This window comes from Zalophus californianus, chromosome 11 (genome assembly GCF_009762305.2).
Source record: "Zalophus californianus isolate mZalCal1 chromosome 11, mZalCal1.pri.v2, whole genome shotgun sequence".
Lineage (NCBI taxonomy): Eukaryota > Metazoa > Chordata > Mammalia > Carnivora > Otariidae > Zalophus > Zalophus californianus.
The window spans coordinates 98,680,210-98,688,830 of NC_045605.1; the positions used below are offsets into that span (position 1 = coordinate 98,680,210).

The 8,621-nt window shown below is 39.2% G+C and overlaps 1 pseudogene; it reads right to left on the reverse strand.

The window, feature by feature from the left end:
- Positions 1 to 4,449: 4,449 nt before the first annotated feature.
- On the reverse strand, positions 4,450 to 7,758 carry LOC113913583 (annotated as a pseudogene).
- Between the last annotated feature and the right edge of the window lie 863 nt (positions 7,759 to 8,621).

Genomic DNA, 8,621 nt, shown 5'->3' on the forward strand with positions numbered 1-8,621 from the left:
ACAGCGCTCACCATAGCGCATACCCTCCCCAATGTCTATCACCCAGCCACCCCATCCTTCCCACCCTCCACCACTCCAGCAACCCTCAGTTTGTTCCCTGAGATTAAGAGTCTCTTACAGTTTGTCTCCCTCTCTGGTTTCGTCTTGTTCCATTTTCCCTTCCCTTCCCCTATGATCCTCTGTCTTGTTTTATTTAAGTTCAAGTTAGTTCACATATAGTGTATTATTAATTTTGTGGTAGAATTTAGTGATTCATCAGTCTCATATAACACCCAGTGCTCATTACATCAAGTGTCCTCCTTAATGTCCATCCTCTAATTACCTCATCACCCTACCTACCTCCCTTTCAGCAACCCTCAGTTTGTTTTCTATAGTTAGGTGTGTCTTATGGTTTGTCTCCTTCTCTGTCTTTATTCTATTGTATTTTTCCTTCAAAAGCGTTATCTTGATATGCTCTATACTCTGGGCCACTGGAAAATTCACTGAGTTTCAGTCCCTTGAATTTTAATTGTATTTATTTTCCATCCTCTGACCCAGAAGTGTCTTCCTAATAAATCTAAAGTAGTTAAGTCTTGATCACTAGATCCATTCAGCATAATGTCATCAATATGACAGACCAGTATGGATATCTTGTAGAATGAAAGACAATAGAGTTCCCTATGAAATAAAATATGACATAGTCCTGGAGAGTTGACAGAACCCTGAGGTAGGGCAGGGAAGGCATATTGTTGGCCTTATAAGCTGAAATCAAACTGCTTCTGATGGTCCTTACTGACAGGGTGATAAGAGGCAGTTGCCAAATCAGGTGCTGCATACCAGGTATCAGAGAATCTGTTAATTTGTTCAAGCAAGGAGACCACATCTGGTACAGCAGGTATAATTTAGTGGAGTCTCCACCTGGTTAAGCTTATAAGTGTCTACTCTCATTCTCCAAGATCCATCTAACTCCTGCATAGGCCAAATAAGTGAGGTAAATGTGTATGTTGTAGGAATCACCATCTCTGTATCTTTCAAGTCCTTGATGGTGGCACTAATCTCTATGATTCCTCCAGGGATGTGGTATCACTTTTGGTTTACTCTTACCTAAGTAGAGGCAGTTCTAGAGGCTTCCACTTGGCTTTTCACCATAATAGCCCTCAGTCCACATGCCAGGGAACCAATGTGGGGATTCTGCTAGTTGCAAATTATGTCTATTCAAATTATGCATTCTGGAACTGGGGATGTAACCATAGGATGAGTTCAGTGACCTATTGGTCCCAGTGCAAAGTAGGCTTGACCTAAAACTCCAGTGACAACCTGTCCTCTGTAAACTGATGCTCTGCCTGGTGAATCACACTGTTGTTGAGGGTTTTCTGGAATCAAATTTCAGGTCAAAGCCAGCGTCCAGGATTTCCTGAAATGTCTGCTTATTTTCTTTTCTCCAACATACACTTTGACTGATAAAAGGCCATAGCCCTCTTTTGGGGAAGGCTGAGGGGAAGATTATTATAAGATTTTTTTTAGCAATGTCCCAGAGTCCTTCCTCAGGAGGATCCAATCTCCCCTTTATTCAAGGAATTTTTACTCTATAAACTGGTTTGAGTCTGGGAATTGATTGTGAGGTCATGAATCTCTGCTGTTATGATTAAGTTAGACTTCTGTTTACTTAACCTAGACCTTTTTTACTACCCAGATCAAGTAAGACTTGAATAGAGAGGCTTCCTCTCTATTTGACTTCTAGGAACAATGTTATAAACTAGCCAACAATCTGATTATGCTTGTATTGATTATTCTGATTGCTGTTTTGAATCTTCTTTCCTTTATGGGAAGTATGCTCACCTTGCCTTTAAGGTTGTTGAGTGCTACCACTTGGCCACTATTATCTAGGATCAAATACCTCCCATTGCATTAGGATTTCCCAGTTTACTGATACTAAAGGTCTTGTTTATAGAAAATAGTGATCACAGAGGTTTTCAAGGATGCTGGGACTAGCCTGACAAATTTATTTCTCAGGGTCATATGAGAGGTATGTCTTCTGGATCCTCCCAGGGGGGTTAAGTAAATCTTAAATGACAAATCCATTCTAACATTCCAATCTCTCCGTACCTTTAAATCACTCCCTTTCCATTAAACCAAGGAGGTTTTGCGATTCTAATTAGCCTAATGTGGTCCACCTTTTCATTCATGCTTTAGCGACCGAACAGAAAAACTTAGTTTTCCTCAGTTCCAGCTACAATATTAAATGAAGAATCTCTTCTTAGTGACCCATATCAAGAAATTTGACTTTATTGAATTTTATGTTTCTTCAATGATTACTCTATATCTAACTTTATAAATGAGAAAACTCACATAATTATTCTGGAGTGTAGTGTGTTTCTCATGGATCACATTTAGTACCTCACCTTTAGGGGTCTTCTGGGAATCATGTCTAGTTATAGGTCTAGGAGCAAAGAGGGTGGTGGGGGTGGGTCCTGAGGAGAATGAGCCCTTTTTGTAGGGCAACTTCCTGGGGTGGGGGCTATCACAGTTTCCATAGGAAATGCAGAGTTAATACTTCAGGCTAAGAGGGAGAAGCCACATCAACTGCCAAAATGTCTCATCTCTGTTCCCTCATCCTTACATTAATCTAAGGAAGAATCTGGTTTTCATCAATGACTTCTTTCTTAAATCATCATCCCATGTCAAGTTCTTCTGTTTATACTTTTAAGTATTTCTTAATCTCTTCTATGTCTCTGTGTTAAGTTGGGTTCTCTAGATGTAAATTCTGAGATGAGGATTTTACTAAAAATGATTTGTAACGACAAGGGTTGAGGGAAGCTGACTACAGTACAGGAAGAAGGTTGTGGTCCCAACTGGGGATTAGCATCAGCTTAAAACGAAGGGAACTCTGGGGTATCCATTGTAATACAGGACTGCTTCCACCTTGAGTCAAAGGATCAGCCTGTTGTTTATTGGTTTCTGCTGGGTCTGGGATGGTGGGCATAGCTTATAATATTGTTCTGGAGCAAATGTACTGAGAAGATGGGGCACTGAGCTCTGAGCTGTTAATAGCCCAGAGACACAGCAGCTGGGGCATTGGAGGATTGAAGGGATGTGGAACTGGACACAGCAGTGCCCATCATGTTCTGCATCCTCACTGGCAACACCAGACTTCAGGCCTCCATCCTTTAACACCCAAGTCATTTCAGTAGCATCCTGCTGCCACTCTTGTTCCCTTTGTTACATTTCCCACAGTGATAACCCATATAGTTACAATGTCAAACTCAAATCAAACTTGATCCCTCACTTGTTCAAAAGGTCTTTCAATGTTTGCCTCATGGTGTTTAGCAGTAAGCTTTAACAGGATTATGAGACTCTTCTTCATCTTCTCTGCTCCTGTCTCTTCAGGTTCATATCCTGCTATTTACCCTTTATAAACTCATTGTTTAGCACACTGCCTGGCACATGGTCAGAGTTCATTAAATAATTGTTGATTAAATAGATTAATTAACAACCATAGCCACACTGAATTCATAGGGTTTTCTGCATACTGATTTTCACCCCCTGGCCTTTGTTATATATTCTCTCTTGTAGGAATCCTCCTACTCAACTGATGTGAACATAGTCACTCTGCTTACTCCATTTTAAGTTTCAGGTTCCATGTTGTTTATCTTTTCATCTTGGAAGCTTTCCCGACCCGTGTTTCTTTGGTGTGTATCCCTCAAACATGCTTTCATAGCACGCTGTGTTGCCACTACCTTACCATTTATAACGCTGTGCTGTCATTTTCTGCTCCCCTTGGGGTATCTCTCAGTGGATCTGAAGCTCTGTGAAGGCAAGGCCCAGGTTCCTCTCTATTCACCTTTGAAGCCCCAGCAGCATATTCTTTGGGCTCAAAAAATTTCTGTTGATTAATGAGTGAATGTTGGAAGGAATAAATGGAACATATTTATCCTGAAGTGTTTTGTGTGTAGATAGAGACACATATTTTTTTAAATACCTTTTCATAATGAAATGTTACCAAAAAGTAAACTAATTTACAGAGAAAAAGAACATGAAGACCTCACATTAATATGTTGAAATCTTGCTGAGAGCAGGTAGAGTATCAAGGTAAGCTATTTGCTCCTTCATTGAGAATCTCAGTTTCAATTTCTGTTTCATTACACAATTTAAGCAGAAGTTAAGATAAATTGTGTTTTTTCAAAGAGACCTAGCTAGAATTCTGAGTCCCGATCAAGTAAATATAGGAAAAATATTCCCTACAACCCAGTTTTTTTTGTTCTACATTTTATTGACTTTATTCACCTTCTTTTATACTTTTATTTTTTATTTTCCTTTCTCTTGCATTCATTTCTGTTACTTTCAATGAAAAATCTATGATACATAGTTGTCGCTTTTTTTCATTTCATAGGTGTTCCTTGTAGAGATCATCCAAAATGTCCTTTTGACCTTTGCTTGAGTTGAATCAATAGGGAGGTCCAGGCACATTTTTTAGTCACCTAAAATAGCTTTCATACTACATAATTTCCTGATAGCATTTTTCATCTGGTCATTTCTCAAGGTATATATTAAATGATTTAACATGGGCATTATTATAGTATAGAATAATGCAACTGCTTTATCAATAGATAAAGTAGCTGCTGGTCTCATACACACAAATATGCAGGGAACAAAGAATAGGACGACCACTGTGATGCGGGAGACACAGGTGGAGAGGGCTTTGCGCCTCGCCTCCAAGTTGTAGTTCCTTAGTGAGCATAGAATGACCACCAGGAGACCATCAAGAGGAGGAAGTTTGACAGATGAAACCACTGTTGGCAGCAATGAAGAGCTTGAGTGTGAGTATCAGTGCAGGCAAGATTGAGCAAACGGTTCAGATCACACATAAAGTGACCTATGATGTTAGGGCCGCAGAAGGGTAATTGAAGATGAAGAGGATCTGTATGGTGGCATGAAGAAAGCCTCCCACCCACACCACTCCCATTAACAGGCCACACACCTGCCGATTCATGATGGTCATGTAGTGCAATGGCTTGCAGATGGCCACATAGTGGTCATAGGCCATCACAGTAAACAGAATGACATCAGCACCTCCAAAAAAATGTTCTCCAAATATTTGGGTAATACAGGCGTATTGAATGGGATGGTCTTCTTTTCACAGAGTGAGTCTAAGGTCAGTGTAGGGGTATTGACAGAAGAATACCAGGCATCAATGAAGGAGAGATTGGAAAAAGTACATGGGGACCCTGATATGGGCTGGCAGTGATAGTGACCACAGTGAGCACATTCCCTACCACAGAGATGATGCAGATGACCAGAAACACAACAAATATTGATATTCTGCATCTTTGGATTCCTGTAAGCCCCAGTAGAAAAAACTCTGTCATGTTGTTCCTATTCCCTATTATTTCATATTATGATTAATTACATTACCTGAAAAAAAATCCCTGTTGATTAATGTAACCTTGAATTTATTAAGTTTTTAATCTAGAAAAAAATGAATGTCTAGATTCTACTAAGTTGTGGATTTTCATGAGGTTTTTTGAGATAGAAAGCAAGTTCTGAGTCTTGAAGATCGTCTGTGCACACTTCATTGTCAGAGATGACTAAGAGCCTATCTTGAAGGAGTGGCAGATATAATAAAAGGCTTCAGGAGCTAATATAAAAGAATTGATAATACATGTTATCAAATCTAATAACATTATAATGTCTGATAAATATATTTTTAATGATTGATTGCTATGTGCTTGCTGTATCAGTAACCTGTGTGGTTATTATTTCATCTCTTTTGCAAATGAAGAAACAATTGCATAGACTGATGTTAATAGTGATAATAATGATAATATCAACTAAAACTTAGTAGACACTTGTTTGTGCTCTGTTTTTGCAAAAATGTGGTTGTTTAATCCTCACTATGAACCTGTGAGATTATTACCACTATTATTTTATACTTCTTTTACACAGTAGGTGATACAAACATAGAGAAATTAAGGATCCTGTTGAAGATCAAGAAGATAATAAAGGGTAGAGCCATGATTAGATCAAATTATACTTGTTAACTCTTTTTCCACCAAATTTTTAAAACTTTCTCTACATTGTTATGTTATAATAAACAATGTTGAACTAGTAATATCCTTTTGACATGACATAATAATTATAATGACTTTAATTCTTCAGAGGCAAGTGTACATGAAGCAATTTCATCAACAGACACATACACATTGGAATCCGTAAATATTAATAAAGATGTGGTGGTCTTTTCATTGAAGAGCACTTTTACCTTGGCCTCTTATGGAGCCCCATTTCCTCCCTTCTCAGTCCCCTTACAAGCACAGGTCCCCAGATTTTTCTGCAATACAGGTTAACTGTCCTGTATTGGTTTGAAAACCAGAGAGACTAGATTGGAATCTTGCCTTTTGCACTTTCAACTTTCTTTTTCCAGGGTATATTTCTTGGCAACTTACATGTTTCCTCTTCTATAAAGTGAGAATTTTTATATCCGTATCCCAGGTGTTATGAGAATTGATTGAGGGAACATATATGAACATACCCACTACATTACTGTGGGCACACAAAGAACCTTTACTAATTTTTGTTACTGTATATGCACCAAGGAGATAAGAAGAACTGGTATTTTGAGTGAGATACAGGAAAAAACATTAAACCATAAAATAAGGTGAGGAAGAGTAATCTCCCAATTTTAATTTTCAAAAAGCCACAGAGACTCACATTATCCATAACAGTTAACCTCAGGAAGAAATGTGCCTGGTCATGCTTGGATTAAATGACTGATGATTTATGTCATTTATTACTCATATTTATGTCTCTTCTGTGTGTGGAGTGTATTTACATTTGATTTTCATGCTCATGATTAGTCTTCAATGTTAATGGTTTCTCATGGCAAAAGAAAGTGGATGGTGTCAGAGAGCTGGGTCCTGCAGATCGTGTAATCATTATGAGCCTCAAATTTTTCATTTGCCAAATTAGGTTAAAGACATTTACCAACTATCTTTTGAAGAACTGCTGTGAGGATAAAATATTACTGTATTTGACAAGTGTTGAAAAATAATGATTACTACATATAGAAAGTACCAATCTTTAAGATGCTTCATCGCTACTGAAAAACTTACCTTATAATCTTAGATGATGTAAATGATGTTTAGGGCTTATGAGATATAATTCCATCTTCAAACTGACCTCTTCTTGTATAGGAAACTTCTGATATGAAATATATGACACACTCAAGACACTATTTTGGTAATTCAATAACCAATGAACAGTTCTTGAGGAAGTGTTTCTATTAATCTGAAACTTCCCTTCTAGCCTAAAGCCTCAAAATATTTCATAGAAAATCTGAGATATGAATTTAGAATGAATTCTTTTGAAACACTACAGAGAAATGATCTACAGATGTCTCTGGTCCCATAGGCAAGAGGCAAGAAATGTGGAGGAAACACTTTCAAATGGGTCATTCCTACCATAATGAATGTTGCTCTGGAAATGTAAACTCCCCCACAACATTCTCATCTGGTACTACATGGATATTTAAAGAGGTTTCCAAAAATATTCAAGGACCTTGGCCTATAGCTGCTTTCTCTCTCTGAAATTATCTCCTTTGATGGAAAGGTTTTGACTTAGAAGCAAGTATGCTGAAGAGACATGTTTGAGAAACATCCAAATTTGAATAGGGAATTGCATTCCCTGTACTTGTAACCCACACCTGCAAGAATCCTCTTTCTCTTTTGAACTTTCTCTTTTTGAACTTTTTGAACTTTCTCTTTTAATCTCTACATGTGGCATTGTGAATCTGTGGGGAGATATCAGAAGATAAACAGAAAGGTGAGGGGGCATCCATAAGCTGGCTTCTGGAAAGTGATATAGCACCAGAGCAGAAAATCAAAACCCTTAGAAATCTGCTATAGTGAGAGTCATCCCTCTCTGAAAGGGGCTCTGGAAATGAAAAGGCAGAATTCTAGGTAGGGCATTGTATTCTCAGAATATGAGGAACCACAGAGCTTAAGGGGTTGCTTGAACTGATAGAGAGTGAGGAGTGGAGCCAGAAAGCAGGTTATGGTCAGTGGGCCCAGGAAAGGACTCTCAGCTCGGATTGCCATAAACCACATGCTGGACCTGCTGGTAACTGCTTTTTTCCTGAGCAACCTGAAAAAATATGGAACCTGGGCCCAACCAAGCAAAAGCTCAAAGGGCGGTAGTGGCCCAGAAAGGACATTAGAGCAGCACCTTGACATGATCCAGGAGTTTTGGGTGTGTGTGTGAGCCTGTGACCACTTGTGGTTTTAGAATCACAAATGGCAGTGGCACTTCCGGACCCTGGAACTACCTCTGAGAGGGTTGCACTGGGCACGCACCCCGGGTTGCTGTGGTTTTTGGTGGCACATACAGAAGTGGAGACTATTTGTTCTGGAGCATTTATTAAAGAGAGCAGGTTGCGATTTTTCTCTGGGCCAGAGGTTAAAGTGCAGCCATTTTTGCTCTGATCCTTGGAAGAGGTTCAGAAAGTCTCCAGGGAACAAAAGCCACATTGAGGACCAGTTTCCACTGAGCCCACCCCCCTGACAGGGGATGGGGCAACTCCACACAGTCAGGGTTACCAGAGAAGTAGCACAGCAGGCCTCTCCCCTGGAAAACAGGCTGGAAGAACA